General features: G+C 46.1%; 1 protein-coding gene across 5 annotated transcripts in view; it reads left to right on the top strand.

Annotated features, from left to right (window-relative positions):
• asic4a (acid-sensing (proton-gated) ion channel family member 4a) overlaps nt 1–24750 on the top strand; it is a 221153-nt gene that overhangs the window by 11598 nt on the left and 184805 nt on the right. The gene's annotated exons all lie outside the window — the stretch shown is intronic.

The following is a 24750-nucleotide window of genomic DNA, read 5'->3' as shown; positions in this document are numbered from 1 at the left end:
AAAGGCACCAAATTTGGCATGCAAGCCAGGCCTGGCGATAAATTTGATATTTCATGGCTTGCATTAATGGGCGTGGCCTAACGGCTCAACAGCGCCCTCTAGAATACTTTCCTCTGCCATAACTTTTGAATGGTTTGACATAAAGAGTCGTGGGTGGTGTCATGGGACTCGGTATTGAGTCTTTGACCATAATTGTTGAAAATTGGCCCCGCCCCTTCTTCTGATTGGTTGTCCCTATTTCCTGCTATAACTTTTGATTGTTTTGACTTAGAGAGTCGTGGGTGGTGTCATCGGACTCTGTAATGAGTCCTTGAGCTTCTTTGGCCTTAATTAGCCCCGCCCCTTCTTCTGATTGGTTGTCCCGAATTTCTGCTATAACTTTTGAATAGTTTGACATAGAGAGTCGTGGGAGGTGTCATTTCGGATATGCTTATGGGGGGTGGTGGCCATGAGTGCGAGGGCCCATTCATCGCTGCTTGCAGCTTTAATTAGGGCCCGAGCACTTGCAGTGCGAAGGCCCTATTGTATTTGCAGGAATTTTTATTATTATTATTAGGGCCCGAGCACCTTCAGTGCGAAGGCCCTATTGTATTTGCAGGAATTTTTCTTCTTATTATTATTTTTCTTCTGACAAAGTGATGGCCTTTTTGCCCCCCTTAACATGCCCAAAAAGTCACCAAATTTTGCACCCAAGTCAGGCCTGGCGAAAAATTTGATATTTCATGGTTTGCATTAATGGGCGTGGCAAAATGGCTCAACAGCGCCCCCTTGAAAACTTTGTGCCTCAAGCCCCACGATACGGTTTGACGTACATGCACGAAAATCGGTACACACCTGTATCATGTCACAACTTAAAGAAAAGTCTCTGGGCGTCATGTCGAGAAACCGAACAGGAAGTCGGCCATTTTGAATTAATCCTGTCACTTTGGCGCAAATTATGCCATTCCTTCGGCAGTTAATTCAGCCCGAACCGTAACGTGCACCCAGGTGTGTTATACATCAAAATGTGCGTCTCCCTCCTGCGACCACACGCATTACTTTTCTCTTTCAAAAGCGTTACCGTGGCGACGCTAGACGCCAAAAAGCGCGGCCACCCTTCATCTGGTTGGTTCAGACAGAAAAAACTTTGCGCCTCAAGCCCCATAATACGGTTTGACGTACATGAACGAAAATTGGTACACTCCTGTATCATGTCGCAACTAAAAGAAAAGTCTCTTGGCGCCATGGCCAAAACCCAACAGGAAGTCGGCCATTTTGAACATTCTGAATTAATTGCGTAATTTTGGGGCAATATATGCCATTCCTTCGAGAGTTAATTCAGCCCGAACCGTATCGTGCACCCAGGTGTGTTATACATCAAAATGTGCGTCTACATCCTGCGACACCACGCATTACTTTTCTCTTTCAAAAGTGTTACCGTGGCGACGCTAGACGCCAAAAGGCGCGCCCCCCCTTCATGTGATTGGTCCATATTTGATAGTTCTCCAAAAGTCACCAAATTTTGCATGCAAGCCAGACTTGGCGATAAATTTGATATTTCATGGTTTGCATTAATGGGCGTGGCCTAACGGCTCAACAGCGCCCCCTAGAATACCTTTATCTGCCATAACTTTTGAATGGTTTGACATAGGAAGTTGTGGGTGGTGTCATGGGACTCTGTAATGAGTCCTTAAGCTTCGTTGGCCTCAATTAGCCCCGCCCCTTCTTCTGATTGGTTGTCCCTTTTTTCTGCTATAACTTTTTAATGGTTTGACTCCCGCTTCCTGATTCAAACGTCTGCCGGCCCCGCCCCCCGACCAATCAGTGGCGAGTAGGGTGATGACGGCCCCGCCCCCCGACCAATCAGTGGCGAGTAGGGTGATGACGGCCCCGCCCCCCGACCGATCAGCTGTTGTAATGTGGTGACGTCAGAAATAGTCCCGTGCTCAGCCCGGTTAGAACCTCGGTAGAATGGTTACAGAAAGAGTAATAAATAAAATAGTAGTGTTTTACTAATATTTATACCTTACAAATATTTAAAAAATTAGGAAAAAAAGTTCCAGACATTTTATTGCTATGTTGGTCTCTGCTAACGCAGTAAGTCAAAGCGAAAGGAATGGCTGAGACATAGCTCACCCAGAGCATATTCGTTTTTGGCGCCAGAGGTCGGGAGTTCGAGCCTGGCTAGATCCCGAAATTTTTGTCAGCATTTTTTTTTTTTTTTTTTTTACATCAACATTTGCGTCTCTGTCCTGCGACGACGCACATTACTTTTCTCTTTCAAAAGTGTTACCGTGGCGACGCTAGACGCAAAAAGGCGCGCCCCCCCTTCATGTGATTGGTCCATATTTGATAGTTCTCCAAAAGTCACCAAATTTTGCATGCAAGCCAGACTTGGCGATAAATTTGATATTTCATGGTTTGCGTTAATGGGCGTGGCCTAACGGCTCAACAGCGCCCCCTAGAATACTTTTATCTGCCATAACTTTTAATGGTTTGACATAGGAAGTTGTGGGTGGTGTCATGGGACTCTGTAATGAGTCCTTAAGCTTCGTTGGCCTTAATTAGCCCCGCCCCTTCTTCTGATTGGTTGTCCCTTTTTTCTGCTATAACTTTTTAATGGTTTGACTCCCGCTTCCTGATTCAAACGTCTGCCGGCCCCGCCCCCCGACCAATCAGTGGCGAGTAGGGTGATGACGGCCCCGCCCCCCGACCAATCAGTGGCGAGTAGGGTGATGACGGCCCCGCCCCCCGACCGATCAGCTGTTGTAATGTGGTGACGTCAGTAATAGTCCCGTGCTCAGCCCGGTTAGAACCTCGGTAGAATGGTTACAGAAAGAGTTATAAATAAAATAGTAGTGTTTTACTAATATTTATACCTTACAAATATTTAAAAAATTAGGAAAAAAAGACCCAGACATTTTATTGCTATGTTGGTCTCTGCTAAAGCAGTAAGTCAAAGCAAAAGTTATGGCTGAGACATAGCTCACCGAGAGCATATCCGTCTTTGGTGCCAGAGGTCGGGAGTTCGAGCCTGGCTAGATCCTGAAATTTTTGTCAGCAATTTTTTTTTTTTTTTTTTACATCAACATGTGCGTCTCTGTCCTGCGACGACGCACATTACTTTTCTCTTTCAAAAGTGTTACCGTGGCGACGCTAGACGCGAAAAAGCGCGCCTCCCCTTCATCTGATCGGTCCATATTTGATAGTTCTCCAAAAGTCACCAAATTTTGCATGCAAGCCAGGCCTGGTGACAAATTTGATATTTCATGGTTTGCATTAATGGGCGTTGCCTAACGGCTCAACAGCGCCCCCTAGAATACTTTTCTCTGCCATAACTTTTGAAAGGTTTGACATAAAGAGTCGTGGGTGGTGTCATGGGACTCGGTATTGAGTCCTTGACCATAATTGGTGAAAATTAGCCCCGCCCCTTCTTCTGATTGGTCGTCCCGATTTTCTGCTATAACTTTTGAATGGTTTGACATAGAGAGTCGTGGGTGGTGTCATCAGATTCTGTATGGAGTCCTTGACCTTCATTGGCCTGAATTAGCCCCGCCCCTTCTTCTGATTGGTTGTCCCTTTTTTCTGCTATAACTTTTGAATGGTTTGACATAGGAAGTCGTGGGTGGTGTCATTTCTGATATGCTTATGGGGGCGGTGGCCGTGAGTGCGAGGGCCCGTTCATCGCTGCTTGCAGCTTTAATTATTATTATTATTTTTTTTTTTTTCTTCTGACAAAGTGATGGCCTTTTTGCCCCCCTTAACATGCCCAAAAAGTCACCAAATTTTGCACCCAAGTCAGGCCTGGCGAAAAATTTGATATTTCATGGTTTGCATTAACGGGCGTGGCAAAATGGCTCAACAGCGCCCCCTTGAAAACTTTGTGCCTCAAGCCCCACGATACAGTTTGACGTACATGCACGGAAATCGGTACACACCTGTATCATGGCGCAACTGAAAGAAAAGTCTCTTGGCGTCATGCCCGAAACCGAACAGGAAGTCGGCCATTTTGAATTAATCGTGTCACTTTGGCGCAATTTATGCCATTCCTTCGGCAGTTAATTCAACCCGAACCGTAACGTGCACCCAGGTGTGTTATACATCAAAATGTGCGTCTCCCTCCTGCGACCACACGCATTACTTTTCTCTTTCAAAAGTGTTACCGTGGCGACGCTAGACGCCAACAAGCGCACCCCCCCTTCATCTGATTGGTCCATATTTGATAGTTCCCCAAAAGGCACCAAATTTGGCATGCAAGCCAGGCCTGGTGATAAATTTGATATTTCATGGTTTGCATTAATGGGCATGGCAAAATGGCTCAACAGCGCCCCCCGGAAAACTTTGTGCCTCAAGCCCCACAATACGGTTTGACGTACATGCAAGAAAATCGCTACACACCTGTATCATGGCACAACTTAAAGAAAAGTCTCTTGGAGCCATGGCCGAAACCGAACAGGATGTCGGCCATTTTGAATAAATTGTGTCATTTTGGCGAAATTTATGCCATTCCTTCGGCAGTTAATTCAGCCCGAACAGTAACGTGCACCCAGGTGTGTTATACATCAAAATGTGCGTCTACATCCTGCGACTACACGCATTACTTTTCTCTTTCAAAAGCGTTACCGTGGCGACGCTAGACGCCAAAAAGCGCGCCCACCCTTCATCTCGTTGCTTCAGACAGAAAAAACTTTGCGCCTCAAGCCCCATAATACGGTTTGACGTACATGAACGAAAATTGGTACACTCCTGTATCATGTCGCAACTAAAAGAAAAGTCTCTTGGCGCCATGGCCGAAACCGAACAGGAAGTCGGCCATTTTGAACATTCTGAATTAATTGCGTAATTTTGGAGCAATATATGCCATTCCTTCGAGAGTTAATTCAGCCCGAACCGTATTGTGAACCCAGATGTGTTATACATCAAAATGTGCGTCTCCATCCTGCGACTACACGCATTACTTTTCTCTTTCAAAAGTGTTACCGTGGCGACGCTAGAAGCCAACAAGCGCACCCCCCCTTCATCTGATTGGTCCATATTTGATAGTTCCCCAAAAGGCACCAAATTTGGCATGCAAGCCAGGCCTGGAGATAAATTGGATATTTCATGGTTTGCATTAATGGGCGTGGCCTAACGGCTCAACAGCGCCCCCTAGAATACTTTTCTCTGCCATAACTTTTGAATGGTTTGACATAAAGAGTCGTGGGTGGTGTTATGGGACTCGGTATTGAGTCCTTGACCATAATTGGCCTGAATTAGCCCCGCCCCTTCTTCTGATTGGTTGTTCCTTTTTTCTGCTATAACTTTTGAATGGTTTGACATAGAGAGTCGTGGGTGGTGTCACCTGAATCGGTATTGAGTCCTTGACCTTCATTGGCCTGAATTAGCCCCGCCCCTTCTTCTGATTGGTTGTCCTTTTTTTATAATAAAATCGCCGCGAGCCGCCAGTCGCTCTCGCGCTGACTCCCGCTTCCTGATTCAAACATCTGCCGGCCCCGCCCCCTGACCAATCAGTGGCGAGTAGGGTGATGACGGCCCCGCCCCCCGACCAATCAGTGGCGAGTAGGGTGATGACGGCCCCGCCCCCCGACCAATCAGTGGCGAGTAGGGTGATGACGGCCCCGCCCCCCGACCAATCAGTGGCGAGTATGGTGATGACGGCCCCGCCCCCCGACCAATCAGTTCCCTGTAATGTGGTGACCTCAGAAATATTCCCGGCTCAGCCCGGTTACAACCTTGGCAGAATGGTTACAGAAAAAGTAATAATTAAAATAGTAGGGTTTTACTAATATTTATAACTTACAAATATTTAAAAAATTAGGAAAAAAAAGTTCCAGACATTTTATCGCTATGTTGGTCTGCCCTAAGCCAGTAGGTCAAATGAAAGGGATAGCTGAGACTTAGCTCAGCCAGATTATTGCGGTCTTTGGCGCCAGAGGTTGGGAGTTCAAGCCTGGCAATATGCCGAAACTTTTGTCAGCAATTTTTGTGTTTTTTTTACATCAAAATGTTCGTCTCTGTCCTGTGACGACGCACATTTCTTCTCTCTTTCAAAAGTGTTACCGTGGCGATGCTAGACACGAAAAAGCGCTCGTCCCCTTCATCTGATTGGTCCATATTTGATAGTTCTCCAAAAGTCACCAAATTTTGCATGCAAGCCAGGCCTGGCGATACATTTGATATTTCATGGTTTGCATTAATGGGCGTGGCCTAACGGCTCAACAGCGCCCCCTAGAATACTTTTCTCTGCCATAACTTTTGAATGGTTTGACATAAAGAGTCGTGGGTGGTGTCATGGGACTCGGTATTGAGTCCTTGACCTTCATTGGCCTGAATTAGCCCCGCCCCTTCTTCTGATTGGTTGTCCCGATTTTCTGCCATAACTTTTGAATGGTTTGACATAGAGAGTCGTGGGTGGTGTCATCAGACTCTGTATGGAGTCCTTGACCTTCATTGGCCTGAATTAGCCCCGCCCCTTCTTCTGATTGGTTGTTCCTTTTTTCTGCTATAACTTTTGAATGGTTTGACATAGAGAGTCGTGGGTGGTGTCATTTCTGATATGCTTATGGGGGGCGGTGGACGTGAGTGCGAGGGCCCGTTCATCGCTGCTTGCAGCTTTAATTATTATTATTATTATTATTATTATTATTATTCTTGCCGTAAATGAATTGCCTTTTTGGAGGCCTTAAAATGCTCGAAAACTCACCAAATTTTGCACACGCTTCCAGAGTCGCGTAAAATTACGTATTTTATGGGCGACAGGCATGGGTCGACAAGGAATGGGCTCTATAGCGCCACCTATTTTATGTTTTTCGACGAGCCCCATAATTCAATTCAATTTTTTCAATTCAATTTTATTTATATAGCGTCTAATACAACAGAGTTGTCTCTAGACGCTTTACAGAGACCCATACCCAGAACATGACCCCCGAGCAGTTATTACATAAACAATGGTAGGTAAAAACTCCCCTAGTGGGAGAAAAACCTTAAGCCAAACAGTGGCAAGGAAAAACTCCCCTTTAGGAGGGAAGAAACCTTGAGCAGGACCAGGGGACCAGGGGACCCTCCTGCCGAGGGCCAGACTGGTGGGTCAGGGACGGCAACAGCACAGCAGGCAGGTGGAAGCAGCAACGGGATGACCAGGGGTGGGGACCGCAGGCCAGCACGCAGCTCCCGAAGCTCCGGCCCAATCAGCAAGTCCCAGGTTGGGGTGCAGGGTCAGGGAAAGACTTGTGCTCCGTAATGCAAGCTACAAGCCACCCACGACCACCTGCAGAGAGAGAAAAGGGAGGAGAAGGGGGGCCAGCAACGGGATGACCAGGGGTGGGGACCGCAGGCCAGCACGCAGCTCCCGAAGCTCCGGCCCAATCAGCAAGTCCCAGGTTGGGGTGCAGGGTCAGGGAAAGACTTGTGCTCCGTAATGCAAGCTACAAGCCACCCACAACCACCTGCAGGACAAAAGAGAGAAAAGGGAGGAGAAGGGGGGGCCAGCAACGGGATGACCAGGGGTGGGGACCGCAGGCCAGCACGCAGCTCCCGAAGCTCCGGCCCAATCAGCAAGTCCCAGGTTGGGGTGCAGGGTCAGGGAAAGACTTGTGCTCCGTAATGCAAGCTACAAGCCACCCACGACCACCTGCAGGTTCCGGTGTCCGGCAAAGGATGCTGCAACATGGACAAAAGAGAGAAAAGGGAGGAGAAGGGGGGGCCAGCACAAGAAACTACAGGAACCAGTATGGTTTGACTTACAGCAATGTTCTTTATGTGTCTATTATATCAGACGAAGCCCTACAAAAAAGTCTCTTGGACCCATGCTCTAAGTTACACAGGAAGTCCGGCATTTTGAACAGAAAATGTCATTTTTGATGAATTCTGGTCATTTCCAGGCCTCGTACTTTAACGAACTTCTCCTAGAGATTTTATCGGATTGGCTCACAACTTGATTTGTACAATCTATACACATGGCCGACGCTAAATTGCGAAGCTTTTAAGTTTTTACCAGAGGGCTTGACCGTAATGATTCGGCGAAGTTTGAGGTCATTTTTAAGCCTCGCCATCAAACATCAATTGGCTGTAATTCAGCAATACATGATTTGATGTGGTTGAAAACGTATGTGCATGATTGTAGGCTGAGCCTGAAGACATCTATGGTGGAATATTCAGGATCGGTTGTAGCGCCACCTGTTGGCACCAGGAATTGTCATGTCTATGCATCTGTGCTCCAAGCGAGATCAGTTTATTGATTTCAAAGTTGGTCAGATAATAGGTAAGACATTGACGATGACTGACAGAGAAAACTGTACGTTTTTATCAAAGGGCGTCGCCGTTAGAGGTTGTCAAATTTCGGTGTCTCGCCATGAACATAAAAGTTGTTGTAACTTAAACATAATTGGTCAGAATTAACCCAAAATCAATACAATTAATCAGGCTTCCATTCTGAACAAGTGGATATGACAATCTTGGATGAACTCCATAGCGCCACCTTTTGGTCAGGTATACATTTTTCATCAAATTATGTGCTGTAATTGCTGTTTCGTTCATCCAATCTTAATGCAATCGACACATATGATTGTCAGTAGGTTCCTTATTGACCGTGTCGCGTATCGTGGTCATAACTTGAAAGGAATTGGCATTTTTATGTCACTCTGTATTTCTGGAAAAATATTAATTAAAAATCAGAGATTTTGTGTAAGGAAAATTAAATGGCAGTTTCAGATAGCTTACAACAAGGACTAAAAAATCATACACTGGAACATATTGTTTTTGGAGAACTTTGTCACTCTAAAAATTAAAAATATTAACTAATAACGTAAAAAGCTATTACTTTGCCATAAATTGTCCAATTAGCCATCAGACTTCGTAAATATATTGTTTACTGTAATGTGAAAATATCCTGTGAATTTCATAAAGCTAAGTATCATACGTGAATTTTAATGAATATTTATTTAAATCCATGCATTTAAAGCAGCTGTCTCAGCCGGCTCCAGCTCCTGCAGCAGAGCGAAGGGGAGGGGGGAGCGGGGGAGCGGGGGAGCGGGGGAGTGGGTGAGCAAGGGGAACGTTGTTGCGTGCGCAGCGTGATAACGTCACTCACACGTGCCCTTGCTGGGAGAAACCTGACACCTCCCCGGTGTTTTCACACGCGCAGCGCGGTGGAGAAGGAGGAGATGCATTCATGGCCCGGTTGGAATTCTAAAATGAGCCTCGCTCCGGGCAGTAGTGTGCATATATGTGAAAACTTAAAACAAAGGTATTTTAGTGTTTTTAAACCTACATTAATAGGGCAACGACCTTAAAAAAGTCAGTTGGGGCGACCCTTATTTATCTCAAAATTAATAGATTTCCTTAACAAAATTTATGTTTTAATAAGTATCAGTAATTAAATTAACTGTTCAAGAAAGATATACTCATGTGTCCTTTCATTTTTGAAAACCATTTTTAAATACATTTTATGTGTTACCCTCATAAAGCCATCACATATATATTTTTTTCTCTACAATTCATAAAACTGATTTAAAATGTGTACAAGTAGTATCCACTTATGCATACTATACCAATGATTTATATTTGAACCAAAACTCATAGACATTAAATTTAGAATTTGGTACCAAATTGCCATGCGTTGGTTACCCCACATGACGGGTGGTTGCCCCAAATGATGAGAAACAGCAGACAGTTAAGATTTGAGACAAATTTAAAGACATTTTATTAAAGAATCAGCATAACTATGTCATTATATGTTCCTATGTTTTTCATAATAGGTCCCCTTTAAAGGAGCATGAGGCAGGATTGAGGCAGGATTTATGATAAAAATTCGTAAATGTTTTAAGTTTTCTAGTAATAATGTCAGATGAAGCGTTCCAAACCAAAAAGAATGAGCCCTCTAGTGTATCTCTCCGTTGCCTTGAACAGGCTGTGTGCTGCAAAATGTGCTGCAATTCGGACTCCGAATTTCCCGCGCTGGGCGGCGGATGTGACGTCACATGAGGGATAACCTTCATTTATAGTTAGAAGGAGAACCATGAACATTTTTAAGATGTTTTGCAAGACGTGGACCCACATTTATAAAGAAATCATTGAATTTATTAGCAATTTGTGTATGCTCTGTTATCTTATGCGCCATCCTGAAATGTAGACTGGGCTGGAATAGATGATTTTTTTTCTTGTTGAGTAATTCTTTCAATATTTTCCATAGATCATTTATTTATTCCTATAATTTTTGTATGTAGCACAATTTAAAGGACTAGGACTTTGAAAATGCCTTTTATAAAGCTTGTTTTTCTTTAAAGCAGATTTCCTAAGTTCTATAGTAAACCATGGTTTGTTAAGGTTTTCAGAGCTTCCTTTATCTTTAGAAATAAGATAAAGGTTGTGTTTAGAATTGTACTGTGTGGCATGAAGCTTTCATCCAACCAGTGTGCTGTTAAACTTAAAAGTAAAAACGTTTTACTACCTCCTCTCGAAAAACTGAGCCAGGCCTGGTGAAAAATGTGATATTTAATGGTTTGCATTAATGGGCGTGGCCTAATGGCTCAACAGTGCCCCCTAGAAAACTTTGTGCCTCAAACCCCACAAAACGATTTGACATACATGCACGAAAATCGGTACACACCTGTATCATGTCGCAACCATATTTGACAGTTCTTACTTTCTGCCATACCTTTTGAATGGTTTAATATAAAGAGTCATGGGGGGTGCAATCAGACTCGAGTCCTTGAACATAGTTGGTGCAAGTTAGCCCCGCCTCTGTGTGATAGTCCCTATTCTCTGCTGTAACTTTTTAACGGGTTGTGATAAAGACATGTGGGTGGTGTCATCGGATTCGGTATTGAGTACCTGACCTTCATTGGCCTGAAATAGCCCCGCCCCTTCTTCTGATTGGTCGATATTTGATAGATCCTATTTTCTGCCATAACTTGAATGGTTTGATATATAGAGTAGTGGCTGGTGTCATCCGCTAAATGTCCAGGCCTGAAGAATCTACATGCAATTCATACAAGCTTCCACTGCAGCCTGAACGTGCACAAGGGTGCGAGGGCCCGGTCATCGCTGCTTGCAGCTTCAATTGGAGAGTTAAAATTGCGCATATTGACCGTCCGATCTGACCCGAAATACCCCAAAATTTCGCGCACGGTCGCTACGCTCACGCACGAGATTCCCCCCCCCCAGCCATTTCGCACAGGGCCTCGCAAATCTCCCAGACGGCTCTGCCTCGCACCTACTTTTCGAGGAGTAATGGCCCTGCTGAAAAGAATTATGATGTGGGTAACAAGGAACTGCTGGCTGTCCATGAGGCCCTCAAAGAGTGGAGACACTGGTTGGAGGGAGCGAAGCTGCCGTTCATCGTGTGGTCAGACCACAAGAATCTGACCTACCTGAGCACATTTGGCTATTGCGTTTTCCTGAGCCTAACAAACGTCTTGATAATATACAGACAGAATACAACTACACATTATTCACAACGGACTGCCGAAGCATAAAAGTCAGTATTTAGTATAACTTCCCCTCAGTGTCAGACACAGATTTGACTCCTAAGTAGAACGTCCCATGTTTGTAATGACATTTATAAGTAGTCCATTGTAGATAGGTAAAAAGGAGCCTTCATTCTTGTGTATTTTACTTGTATTTTAAAGAAATTTGAAAATAAATATTGTTATTAAACTTTAATATCATAAGGAGGATAGGGATTTTGAAGATGTGTGCACAGTACTGTAAATACTAGCATTTGTGCTATGATTCTGCTGGCTGAACAAATAAAATCACAGACTTTTGGAAGACAGGAGCTTGTTGGGGAACTGCCCTGCTGCACCCAAAGGTACATTTGAATGCAGCTGGATTTACATACCAACACCCATGCTACATCCTGTCTGTCATAAGGTTCGGTAGAGTGAGTTTGAGTTTGAGTGGGGGTTGTAAACGGACATGAAGGAAGAAGCATTAAAGAGAAAGAGAAATGAAATTCAGGGAAGTCACTTAAAACAGCGCCATTTGAGAGGATGAGGTTTCAGGAGAAGCTCGATGTGAAACATGTTTGACCTGATTAGTCAGACATCGCTACCAATCACCAGTCCAAAGAAAGAGGGAGGTAATACACACGTCATTTTCCAGGACCCGGTTTAATAAGATGGCAAACTCATGCTTTATTCTGCTTTCCCTGCCTCCTTTTTCGAATGCCAGGATCAGACCCAGCAAGGATTCAGACAGGTATGAATGATCTAAAGCAATTTTCAGAAAAACACTAATGAACTGGGATCCACATGTGAAATGCACTGCAACTGGCCATGTTTGGGAGAATTAACATTTCTGCTCAGCTTGACGAAGGCTACAGGGTAGGGATCTGTAAGCATAATGAGGAGGTTGACAAAAACGGGCACATCCTGTCTAAAATAATAGACTGTGTCAAGTTCTGTGATGCATTTGAGCTAGCCCTGCGTGGACATGATGAGAGTGACAGCTCTAAAAATCCTGGCGTCTTTAGAGGATTGGTGGATTCTGTAGCGTCACTAGATGCAGTTCTGCACAAGCACCTTCAGACAGCTACTGTGTTTAAGGTAACATCTAAGACTGTACAGAATGAACTCCTTGACTGCATGCTCTCAGTTATAAGATAGTGCTTCATTGAAGAAATCAGGATTGCAGATTTTGTCTCCATTCAAGGTGACGAAACAATGGACATTTCAACAAGATGTGTCTGTGAATGCACACTATGGGCCTGATTTACTAAGATCCTAAATAAAGAGTACTAAATTGCGTGTGCACTGAAAAAGTTTGCACGTGCTGTTGTTGTGTGTTTTGCGGGTGATCAACTAAGAATGCTTGCGCAATTGATAACAGGTGCAAACCGCAGTATTTAAATGAGGTGTTGCGTGTCTTACGGTTTGCGCCATGGAGAGTCTGGATGGAAAGCAGGATAGTCGCAGCGCAAAATGAAATTTGACGAGTTGGAGTTAGAGATATTAGTGGAAGAGGCAAATAAACACATTCATGAACTACAGCAAAGAAATTTAAACATTACCAAAAGAAACGCAATATGGGAGAAAATCTGCGATAGAATAAATGCAGTTGGTAAGACAAAAAGAACGGCAGATGAGGTTAAAAGAAGGTGGCAAGATATAAGGCGAAGAACTAAAGAAAAAGTGGCCTTTAATAAAACTTGTGCAATCATTTTTAAAATAGCATGCAGCAGAATAAAGACTCTCTCTCTGCGTATTCTTTGATTTTGGCGATGTCGCCTCCTTGCCACAATAACAGCAGCCATCGGTGCGTAATGCTGGGCAGATTAGCACCTTCCTTTCGAACGTATTAAATACAGACGCAATCACAATCCCCGCAATAACTTTCAGGCTTGGTAAATCTCATTGCGTGTGGTAAATAAACCTATTTGCATTTTCCCGTCCCAGTATTTAGCGCTTTCTGGTGGGTACGCCCCATATTGATTATTCATCAGGGCAAAAGTACTAAATGAACAGCGTGTGCTATTTTGCTCATTTGAGAGGCGCAGTCCTCTTTGCACGCTGTTAGTAGATCAGTTTGCACATTGGTTGCGGGTGATGTCAAGTTTGCACACGTTTTTACGCACGCAAACCTTTAGTAAATCAGGCCCTTTGTGTACTGCTATGCTCACCAGCTCAATCTCAATATGCAGCAGGTCGCATCTCATATCCCAAAGGTTAGTCAGTTCTTCTCTGACCTGGCTGGATGCAGTGCTCTGGCAGTGCTCTCCCTGTTCCTCTTGGCACAAAGGCGGAGTTAGTGGTCATGCTGCTGGATTGTTGCCATTTTACAGCCTCTTCCACATCTTGTGATGTACTGGCCTGTCTCCTGGAAGCACCTCCATGCTCTGGACACTACGCTGACAGACACAGCAAACCTTTTTGCCACAGTTCGCATTGATGTGCCCTCCTGGTTGAGCTGCACTACCTGAGCCACTTGTGTGGGTTGTAGACTCTGTCTCGTTCTACCACTAGAATTAAATCACTGCCAGCTTTAAAAGTGACTAAAACATCAGCCAGAAAGCATTGGTACTGAGACGTGGTCTGTGGTCACAACCTGCAGAACCACTCTTTTATTGCGTATTGCTAATTGCCTATAATTTCCACCTGTTGTCTCTTCCATTTGCACAACAGCATGTGAAATTGATTGTCAGTCAGTGTTGCTTCCTAAGTAGACAGTTTGAAAGTGTTCCCGTTATTTTTTTGAGTGGTGTGTATGTATACAGTGTATATATACAGCACATATATACACACACACAACACACACACATACAGTGGGGCAAAAAAAGTATTTAGTCAGACACCAGTTTTGCAAGTTTCCCCACTTAAAAAGATAAGAGAGCCCTGTCATTTTCATCACAGGTATATCTCAACTAAGAGAGACAAAATGAAAAAAAAAAATCCAGAAAATCACATTGTCTGATTTTTAAAGAATGTATTTGCAAATTATAGTGGAAAATAAGTATTTGGTCAATAAAAAAAGTAAGTCTTAATACTTATATGTTATATACCCTTTGTTGGCAATGACAGATATCCAACTTTTTCTGTGAGTCTTCACAAGGTTTTCACACACTGTTGCTGGTATTTTGGTCCGTTCCTCCATGATCTCCTCTAGAGCAGTGATTGGTCTGTTCCTCCATGATCTCCTCTAGAGCAGTGATTGGTCCGTTCCTCCATGATCTCCTCTAGAGCAGTGATTGGTCCGTTCCTCCATGCAGATCTCCTCTAGAGCAGTGATTGGTCCGTTCCTCCATGCAGATCTCCTCTAGAGCATTGATTGGTCCGTTCCTCCATGATCTCCTCTAGATCAGAGATATTTTGGGGCTGTCGCTGGGTGAGACGGACTTTATACTCCCTCCAAAGATTTTCCACGGGGTTGAGATCTGGAGACTAGCTAGGCCACTCCAGGACCTTGAAATGTTTCCTACGAAACCACTCCTTCGTTGCCCGGGCGATGAGTTTGGATCATTTTCCGGCTGAAAGACCCAGCCACGTTTCATCTTCAATGCCCAATTGAATGTTGCCAATGTTGGAAGGAGCTTTTCTGTCAAACACAAAACCGATACGTAACATTTTCACTCAAAATCTCACCATGCATGGCCCCATTCATTCTTTCTCTTACATGGATCAGTCGTCCTGGTCCCTTTGCAGAAAAACATCCCCAAAGCATGATGTTTCCACCCCCATGCTTCACAGTAGGGATGGTGTTCTTTGGATGCAACTCAGCTTTCTTTCTCCTCCAAGCATGACAAGTTGTGTTTCTATCAAAAAGTTATACTTTGGTTTCATCTGACTGTAAAACAGTCTCCCAATCCTCTTGTGCATCATCCAAATGCTCTCTAGCAAACTTCTGAAGGGCATGGACATGTACTGTCTTCAGCAGGGGGAACGTCTGTCCCTGCAGGATCTGAGTCCCTGGTGGCGTAGTGTGTTACTGATGGTTCCTTTGTTACTCTGGTCCCAGCTCTCTGCAGGTCATTCACTAGGTCCCCCCATGTTTACCCCATTTAGTACATTATTTGCCTGCTTTTTGGTTTATAACTTTTTTGGAGTTTGGTATAGCCAAAAATGCCACTCATCACACCAGTAAACAAGCTAAACCATTCACAGAAATGCTTAACATGTCAAGCTATCAGTGGTAACGTACACTTCCAGTGCTGGAACTGGCATGGCGCTCTTATTGTGAAGGTCCTTCCAGTGGCACCAGCTTTGAACACTGGCAGCGGACACTGAGAATCATTTAAATATGTCCAAACAGTTTTGTTTGCCTGGACCTTTTTGTTACATCCCTGTACCTTCACTTATACTGCTGATAACACTTAGTAATAATCAGCCATTTTGATCAGGAATGATATTTTACTCCACAGGAACGAATGAAAGATAATCACCAAGCACACACTCTACTGTAGCTGCTGTGCCCCTCCCGCCCAATTCCAAAAAAGGAATGTCACACGTCACACTCATGATCCCTGCTTGTAATCCTTGAGATTTAGGACAAAAGTAGTATGTTTTCTAAAAATGTGAAAATATTTCCACATGGTCTTGGCATGATCATTTGAACTTTCTTGCCTAAAAATATAATTTCATAAAGATTAATTGTTTAACTCCACAATTAAAAATAAAATCACTATAGCTGTTCATAGCTGTAGCTACATCAATGAAATCGACAGGATGCATTTACATCAGGGTCGACAACCTTGGTGCAAATTATGAAGTTTATTGGACAAAATAGGACAAAGTTATGATTTATTTGGATATGATTTCATATTTTGAAAAACAAACAAAAAAACAAAAAAACAAAAAACCCCTCCTTGAACCGCCACCTTACCATGGTGGAGGGGTTTGAGCACCCGAATAATCCTAGAAGCTATGTTGTCCGGGGCTTAATGCCCCTGGTAGTGTCTCCCAAGGCAAACAGGTCCTAGGTGACGGGTCAGACAAAGAGCGGTTCAAAGCCCCTTATGAAGGAAAAAACAGCAAGGAAGTGTACGTCGCCCGGACTGGCGTTACCGGGGCCCCACCCTGGAGCCAGGCCTGGGGTCGGGGATCGCAGGCGAGCGTCTGGTGGCCCGGGTCTTGGCCCACGGGACCCGGCCGGGCGCAGCCCGAACGAGCGACGTGGGCCCGCCCTCCCGTAGGCCCACCACCCGCGGGAGGGTTCATAAGGGGAAGGTGCCGTGTGATTTGGGTGGCAGCCGTGGGCGGGGGCCCCGGCGATCCAATCCCCGGACGACGACTCTGACTTTAGGGACATGGAATGTCACCTCGCTGGGGGGGAAAGAGCCTGAGCTTGTGCGGGAGGCTGAGAAGTATCGACTAGAGATAGTCGGGCTCACCTCCACGCACAGCCTGGGCTCTGGAACCCAACTCCTTGAAAGAGGTTGGACTCTCTTCCACTCTGGAGCTGCCCATGGTGAGAGGCGGCGAGCTGATGTGGGCTTGCTCATAGCTGCCCAGCTCAGCCGCCATGTGTTGGAGTTCTCCCCACTTAACGAGAGGGTCGCTTCCCTGCGCCTTCGGGTCGGGGATAGGTCTCTCACTGTCGTTTCGGCCTACGGGCCGAACGGCAGTGCAGAGTACCCGGCCTTCCTGGAGGCCCTGGGAGGGGTGCTGGAAAGTGCCCCAACTGGGGACTCCATCGTTCTGTTGGGGGACTTCAACGCTCACGTGGGCAGCGACAGTGTTACCTGGAGAGGTGTGATTGGGAGGAACGGCCTCCCCGATCTGAACCCGAGCGGTGTTTTGTTGTTGGACTTCTGTGCGAGTCACAGTTTGTCCATCACGAACACCATGTTCGAGCATAAGGGTGTCCATCAGTGTACGTGGCACCAGGACACCCTAGGCCGGAGGTCAATGATCGACTTTGTAGTCGTGTCATCTGACCTCCGGCCGTATGTCTTGGACACTCGGGTGAAGAGAGGGGCTGAGCTGTCAACTGATCACCACCTGGTGGTGAGTTGGATACGCTGACAGGGGAGGAAGCTGGTCAGACCTGGAAGACCCAAGCGTATCGTGAGGGTCTGCTGGGAACGTCTGGCAGATTCCCCTGTCAGGGAGGTCTTCAACTCCCACCTCCGGGAGAGCTTTGACCGGATTCCGAGGGAGGCCGGAGACATTGAGTCCGAATGGACCATGTTCTCCACTTCCATTGTTGACGCGGCCGTCCGGAGCTGCGGCCGTAAGGTCTCCGGCGCCTGTCGCGGCGGCAATCCCCGAACCCGGTGGTGGACACCGGAAGTAAGGGATGCCGTCAAGCTGAAGAAGGAGTCCTACCGAGCCTGGCTAGCTCGGCGGACTCCCGAGGCAGCTGACGGGTACCGGCAGGCCAAGCGGACTGCAGCCCGGGCGGTCGCGGAAGCAAAAACTCGGGTCTGGGAAAAGTTCGGGGAGGCCATGGAGGAGGACTACCGGTCAGCCTTGAGGAAATTCTGGCAAACCATCCGGCGCCTCAGGAGGTGGAAGCAGTGCTCCGCCAACACTGTTTACAGTGGAGGAGGGGAGCTGTTGACCTCGACTGGGGACATCGTTGGGCGGTGGAAGGAATACTTCGAGGATCTCCTCAATCCCACTGACACGCCTTCCGTCGAGGAAGCAGAGGCTGAGGATTCAGAGGTTGATTCATTCATCACCCAAGCTGAAGTCACCGAGGTAGTTCGGAAGCTCCTCGGTGGCAAGGCACCGGGGGTGGATGAGATCCGCCCTGAGTACCTCAAGTCTCTGGATGTTGCGGGGCTGTCGTGGCTGACACGCCTCTGCAGCATCGCGTGGCAGTCGGGGACAGTGCCTCTGGACTGGCAGACCGGGGTGGTGGTCCCTCTCTTCAAAAAGGGGGACCGGAGAGTGTGTTCCAACTACCGGGGAATCACACTCCTCAGCCTCCCGGGGAAAGTCTATTCCAGGGTGCTGGAGAGGAGAATTCGGCCGATAGTCGAACCTCGGATTCAAGAGGAACAATGCGGTTTTCGCCCTGGCCGTGGAACGCTGGACCAGCTCTACACCCTCCGCAGGGTGCTCGAGGGCCCATGGGAGTTTGCCCAACCAGTCCACATGTGTTTTGTGGACCTGGAGAAGGCTTTCGACCGTGTCCCACGTGGCATCCTGTGGGGGGTGCTCCGAGAGTATGGGGTCGGAGGCCCTCTGCTGAGGGCTGTACGGTCCCTGTATGACCGGAGCAGGAGCTTGGTTCGCATTGCCGGCAGTAAGTCAGACCTGTTCCCGGTGCGTGTTGGACTCCCGCAGGGCTGCCCTTTGTCACCGGTTCTGTTCATTATTTTTATGGAGAGAATTTCTAGGCGCAGCCAAGTGCCGGAGGGGGTACGGTTCGGGAGCCACTTGATTTCATCTCTGCTTTTTGCAGATGATATGGTCTTGTTGGCTCCCTCGAGCCAGGACCTTCATCATGCACTGGGCCGGTTTGCAGCCGAGTGTGAAGCAGCTGGGATGAGAATCAGCACCTCTAAGTCTGAGGCCATGGTTCTCGACCGGAAAAAGGTGGCTTGCACCCTCCAGGTTGGGGGAGAGTTCCTGCCTCAGGTGGAGGAGTTTAAGTATCTTGGGGTCTTGTTCACGAGTGAGGGGAGAACGGAGCGCGAGATCGACAGGCGGATCGGTGCGGCGGCCGCAGTAATGCGGTCATTGTATCGGTCCGTCGTGGTGAAGAAGGAGCTGAGCCGAAAGGCAAAGCTCTCGATTTACCGGTCGATCTATGTTCCCACCCCCACCTATGGTCATGAACTCTGGGTCATGACCGAAAGAACAGGATCCCGGATACAAGCGGCCGAAATGAGTTTCCTCTGCAGGGTGGCGGGGCGCTCCCTTAGAGATAGGGTGAGGAGCTCTGTCACCCGGGAGGAGCTCGGAGTAGAGCCGCTGCTCCTCCACATCGAGAGGAGCCAGCTGAGGTGGCTCGGGCACCTGTATAGGATGCCCCCTGGACGCCTCCCTCGTGAGGTGTTCCGGGCATGTCCCACCGGGAGGAGGCCCCGAGGAAGATCCAGGACACGCTGGAGTGACTACGTCACTCGGCCGGCCTGGGAACGCCTTGGAGTCCCCCCGGAAGAGCTGGAGGAAGTGTCCGGGGAGAGGGAAGTCTGGGGATCCCTGCTCCGACTGCTGCCCCCGCGACCCGGACTCGGATAATGCGGTGGACAATGGATGGATGGATGGATGGATGGATGGATGGATGGAAAACAAACAGAGTGACAGATTTCTCCCGACACCATGTGTTACCGTTTGTTTTTTTGTCCTGTCAAATGCATCTGATCCTACAATTTCATTTTCCTAGGACAAACGAGTGATTTTCAGTTTCAAATGTTGCAATGATACATTGAAGATGTATATAACAACAAGAACAAACAAACAAACAAAAAAGCCTGCTACAAGACATTCCCAAGGTTGGGCTAGAGTAAGTTCAGAAGGTCTCGGAGTTTGGTTATCCTATACAACTTACATGGAAAAATAAAATGGAATAAATTTACAAATATCTTAGAACATTAACTCCACCACCTCCCCCATCTCCATGCCCCCTCACTTTAAAAATGTTCAATAAACAAAAGGCACACAAAAAGAAAAGAAAACAGTGAATTTTTTAATTAGTGAAGAAAAAAAAGGTAGTTGGCAGGCTTATTAAAATCTAATTGAGCTTCTCAAATGTCAAGGGTTCACAGTATTCACTCTACCATGTTATAGTCTGTACTGTGTGAGACTCACGGAAATAGGTCAAAAAGGATTGCCAATCTTTTAAAATTTACCCTCTGAGCCTCCAGTTAAAAATCATAACGTCTGTAAAGTAAGACATAATAGTGCATAATGTCTCGGAGCCACTGAATGTGTGTGGGCGACGCCGTCTCCTTCCATGGAAGCAAGATGGCCCGCCTGGGCAGAAACAAGGAGAAAGATATACGGTGCTCAGTGGAAGTTATTTGGGGATCATCATCCCTAGAAGCACAGAACAGAGCATACATAGGGTCTGGATCTAATTTATGCTTCAGAATTTTTGAGAGAGTATGAAAGACTTCATTCCAAACAACTTAGTAGTTGAGCGCACAGCCAGTACATGTGAAAAAGAGTGGCGTTCCCTACCTTGCAATTGTCACAAGTGTGGCTTATGTCTGGGTATGTGCTGGCTAATTTCCACTTTGACATACAAGCTCTATGAGCCACTTTAAATTGTATTAGGCAGTGATTAGCACACAGCGGTCAGCTGCTATTGAATGCCCTAGGTCCTGCTCCCATCCAACGCTGGTCCGGTCCAATGAAACATGTTGATGATTTGGCACAATTTTGAGTGGGGGACCTTTGATGCTGGATTAAACGAGAAAAAAATCATCAATTGGATTGGGACCAGGTTTATTGGGGAAGCCCGGTAGGGCATGCCGCATGAAATTCCTTACCTGTAAAGAATGTAAACAATGCGTTTTGGGCAAGTTCAATTTCTTTGAGAGTTCCTCAAAGGAGAAAAAAGTGTTACGTTTGAATACACCTATGAATTAAGTGATGACTTTTTTTTTGCCAGTCTATAAAGGAAGTGTCATATTGAGACGGGATAAAGAAATGGTTGGCAATAGGGCTGATTGTGGAAAATTGTGCATAGCCAAATGTTCTCCTAAAAATTGAGCCACACCCTCAGGGTGGAGCGTATGACTGGACTGTATCTGTTGGGGTATCGGATGGTTAAGCGGGGCACAGAGTAATGCAGAAAGTGACATGTTTTGGACGGAATTATGCTCCATGATCATCCATTTTGAGTCACCAGATCGAAGATTATACCGGTGTCAGAAAGTGAGAGAGCCGATATTTGCTGACCAATAGTAGGAACGCATATTGGGAAGTCCAATACCGCCATCTTTCTTTGATCGCTGGAGTACCGTTTTGTTTATTTGGGGTCTCTTGATCTGCCATATGTATGTGGAAATAGTTGAATCTAATGAAACCAAAAAAGTATTTAGGAACAAATTCCCGCTATAAGTTGTTTAGCTCTGCGCCCTCTTAGCAAGTTAACAAGTAACAAGTGACTCTGATTTCTCCCCATGTTTGTATATTAAGCTACGGTTTTTTAATAGGGTATTCTGTGTTCGATGAGTTGACAAAAGGTTGAATCTGGTTTTGAGGCCAATCTTTTTATTGTAAAGCTCTGGGGTGTGACGTTGAGAATACTCTTTGTCAATGTCACAGATCTGTGACTAGAGGGCCGGTTGTTTTTTTTGGGAGTTTCTTTTCATGTCGTAAATGAAATAATTTGGCCTCTCATGTAGGCCTTTGAGCACATCCCAAATAGTGAGCGCCGACACATCATGAGTATTGTTAGTGTAGAAGAAAAAGGAGATCTGTTCCTCCATAAACTTGACAAATGCATCATCTGAGAGAAGAGTTGAATTAAACCGCCAGTGCCTTGTGGGTTTTGGAGCTCTAGGAAAAATCATTGCATAGTAGAAGACATAACAAGTCATGATGCCAACACGTGGTGCTGCAACCGTTCCTGAATATTCCACCGTAGATGTGTTTAAGCTCAGACTACAATCATACACATCAGTTGTGGACCAGATCAAATAATGCATGGCTGAGTTACGGCCAATTGATATTTCATGGCGAGTCTTCAAAATGCATCATTATGGTCAAGCCCTCTGGTTAAAACTTAAAAGCTTTGCCATTTAGCATAAGCGAATGTGTCTAGATGGTACAGACAAAGTTTTGAGCCAATCTGATCAAATCTCTAATTCGTTAAAGTACGAGGCCTGGAAATGACTAAAATTCATGATAAATTACATTTTCTGTTCAAAATGCTGGACTACCTCTGTGAGGTACCTCTGGGTAGTGGCCACCGCCTTAAGCAACTCTCCGGACCATTCCGGTGTGGGCTGGGGTGTAATAATAATAATAATTAAAGCTGCAAGCAGCGATGAACGGGCCCTCGCACTCACGGCCACCGCCCCCCCCATAAGCATATCAGAAACGACACCACCCACGACTTCCTATGTCAAACCATTCAAAAGATATAGCAGAAAAAGGGACAACCAATCAGAAGAAGGGGCGGGGCTAATTCAGGCTAATGAAGGCCAAGGACTCCATACAGAATCTGATGACACCACCCATGACTCTCTATGTCAAACCATTCAAAAGTTACAGCAGAAAATCGGGACAACCAATCAGAAGAAGGGGCGGGGTTAATTTTCACCAATTATGGTAAAGGACTCAATACCGAGTCCCATGACACCACCTACGACTCTCTATGTCAAAACATTCAAATGTCATAGCAGGAAATAGGGACAACCAATCGGAAGAAGGGGCGGGGTTAATTTTCACCAATTATGGTAAAGGAGTCAATACCGAGTCCCATGACACCACCCACGACTCTTTATGTCAAACCATTCAAAAGTTATGGCAGAGAATAGTATTCTAGGGGGCGCTGTTGAGCCGTTAGGCCACGCCCATTAATGCAAACCATGAAATATCAAATTTATCGCCAAGTCTGTCTTGCATGCCAAATTTGGTGACTTTTGGAGAACTATCAAATATGGACCAATCAGATTTCAAAATGGCCGACTTCCTGTTCGGTTTCGGCCATGGCTCCAAGAGACTTTTCTTTAAGTTGTGCCATGATACAGGTGTGTAGCGATTTTCGTGCATGTACGTCAAACCGTATTGTAGGGCTTGAGGCACAAAGTTTTCCGGGGGGCGCTGTTGAGCCATTTTGCCACGCCCATTAATGCAAACCATGAAATATCAAATTTATCGCCAGGCCTGGCTTGCATGCCAATTTTGGTGCCTTTTGGGGAACTATCAAATATGGACCAATCAGATGAAGGGGGGGCACGCTTTTTGGCGTCTAGCGTCGCCACGGTAACACTTTTGAAAGAGAAAAGTAATGCGTGTAGTCGCACGATGGAGACGCACATTTGTACGTATAACACATCTGGGTTCACGATACAGTTCGGGCCGTATTAATTCTCGAAGGAATGGCATATATTGCTCCAAAATTACGTGATTAATTCAGAATGTTCAAAATGGCCGACTTCCTGTTCGGTTTCGGCCATGGCGCCAAGAGACTTTTCTTTAAGTTGCGACATGATACAGGTGTGTACCGATTTTCGTTCATGTACGTCACACCGTATTCTGGGGCTTGAGGCGCAAAGTTTTTTCGGTCTGAACCAACCAGATGAAGGGTGGGCGCGCTTTTTGGCGTCTAGCGTCGCCACGGTAACGCTTTTGAAAGAGAAAAGTAATGCGTGTTGTCGCAGGATGAAGACGCACATTTTGATGTATAACACACTTGGGGGCACGTTATGGTTCGGGCCGTATTAACTGCCGAAGGAATGGCATAAATTGCGCCAAAGTGACACGATTAATTCGAAATGGCCGACTTCCTGTTCGGTTTCTCGACATGACGCCCAGAGACTTTTCTTTAAGTTGCCCCATGATACAGGTGTGTACCGATTTTCGTGCATGTACGACAAACCGCATTGTGGGGCTTGAGGCACAAAGTTTTCAAGGGGGCGCTGTTGAGCCATTTTACCACGCCCATTAATGCAAACCCTTAAATATAAAATTTTTCGCCAGGCCTGACTTGCATGCAAAATTTGGTGACTTTTTGGGCACGTTTAGGGGGGCAAAAAGGCCTTCCTTTTGTCAGAACAATAAGAAGAAGAAGAAGAAGAAGAATAATTCCTGCAATTACAATAGGGCCTTCGCACTGCAAGTGCTCGGGCCCTAATTAAAGCTGCAAGTATGAACGGGCCGTCGCACTCATGGCCACCCCCCCCCCCCCCCCCCCCCCCCCCGACCAATCAGAAGAAGGGGCGGGGCTAATTCAGGCCAATGAAGGTCAAGTACTCAAAACTGAGTCCGATGACACCACCCACGATTCTCTATGTCAAACCATTCAAAAGTTATGGCAGAAAGTAGGAACTATCAAATATGGAGCAATCAAATGAAGAGGGGGGCGCGCTTTTTGGCATCTATCGTCGCCACGGTAATGCTTTTGACTGAGAAAAGTAATGCACATCGTCGCAGGATGGAGACGCACATTTTGATGGATAACACACCTGGGTGCATGTTACTGTTCGGGCGAAGAAACGGCCGAAGAAATGGCATAAATTGCGCCAAAATGACACGATTAATTCAAAATGGCTGGCTTCCTGTTTGGTTTCGGCCATGGAGCCAAGAGACTTTTCTTTAAGTTGCGACATGATACAGGTGTGTACCGATTTTCGTGCATGTACGTCAAACCGTATTGTGGGGCTTGAGGCACAAAGTTTTCTAGAAGGCGCTGTGGAGCCATTAGGCCACG

The sequence above is a fragment of the Cololabis saira genome, chromosome 6, assembly GCF_033807715.1.
Source record: "Cololabis saira isolate AMF1-May2022 chromosome 6, fColSai1.1, whole genome shotgun sequence".
In the NCBI taxonomy this organism is placed as follows: Eukaryota; Metazoa; Chordata; class Actinopteri; order Beloniformes; family Belonidae; genus Cololabis; species Cololabis saira.
The sequence above is the reverse complement of the archived record's forward strand: the minus strand, read 5'-3'. Positions and strand labels throughout refer to the sequence as shown.